The sequence below is a fragment of the Octopus bimaculoides genome, chromosome 2, assembly GCF_001194135.2.
Source record: "Octopus bimaculoides isolate UCB-OBI-ISO-001 chromosome 2, ASM119413v2, whole genome shotgun sequence".
NCBI lineage: Eukaryota > Metazoa > Mollusca > Cephalopoda > Octopoda > Octopodidae > Octopus > Octopus bimaculoides.
In genome coordinates, this window is record NC_068982.1 from 97801682 (window position 1) to 97802816 (window position 1135).

The 1135-nt window shown below is 36.7% G+C and overlaps 1 protein-coding gene across 1 annotated transcript in view; it reads left to right on the plus strand.

Annotated features, from left to right (window-relative positions):
* The window catches only part of LOC106871565 (F-box/WD repeat-containing protein sel-10), a 160670-nt gene that overhangs the window by 146421 nt on the left and 13114 nt on the right, over positions 1-1135 (plus strand). The window lies entirely within an intron of this gene.

Genomic DNA, 1135 nt, shown 5'->3' on the forward strand with positions numbered 1-1135 from the left:
ATATATGTGTATATATATATATATATATATGTATGTGTGTGTATATGTTTGTGTGTCTGTGTTTGTCCCCCCAACTTCGCTTGACAACCGATGCTGGTGTGTTTACGTCCCCGTAACTTAACGGTTCGGTAAAAGAGACCGATAGAATAAGTACTAGGCTTACAAAGAATAAGTCCTGGGGTCGATTTGTTCGACTAAAGGCGGTGCTCCAGCATGGACGCAGTCAAATGACTGAAACAAGTAAAAGAGTAAAAGAGTAAAAGAGTATACTTCTTTTAAAACTACTTTGTCTACGCATTAGGTATCATGCTTTCTCCTAGCGTTCTTCCTGCAACCTTTCTGGAAGTAGATTCTTGCTGTCAAGGTGCTCATAAAGGCCTTGTGAGAGCATTCCTGTCAACAGTTTCTACACTAATGGTAAGCAAGTGATTAGTCTATAATTACTAGCTATATTGCCATCACTTTTGTCTTTCATAAGGAGTCCTGTACGTCTAGTAATCCAGTTACGTATGACTCCTCTATTCAAGCAATCCTGAAGTTGTAAACCTCAGTCTCTCGTGTAAGTTACTAAATTTCTTCAGCCAGTTCCCTTAAAGTAAATCTGATACTGGGCCCTTTCTATCCGGCATTCTTCTTACACTGTACTCATTAACGCACAAGTTCGTTTTAGATCTGGCTACTTCTCAGACTTTTTCTTCACTAACCTTCTTTAACCACACTGCATCTCCATTATGATTAACTGGCTTATTCCAAATTCCCCGTGAGACCTTTCTTGCTTCTTGCGCATTAAGCTTCATATCTTCAGTAGTTTCTTCTACACTATTTATTTGGCGATAAAATCTCCCTTGCTCTGTTGATACTGATCTATTCTTTTCTACTATCTGACAAGCTTACCTACTATTGCTGCGATACGCTGTTTCACCTATTCCATGATCATTTGAAATCATTTCTCATTGACTAAATATTTTTCTCTGAAGAGAAGATTTAAATCTTGTGCTTCCTACCATGTTCATTTACGGCAGTAGTTCTCAAATGAGGTCCATATGGCCCCTGAGGGTCCATAAAAAAAATGGAAAATTTTGAAATCATTATTATTATTATTATTATTATTATTATTATTATTATTATTATTATT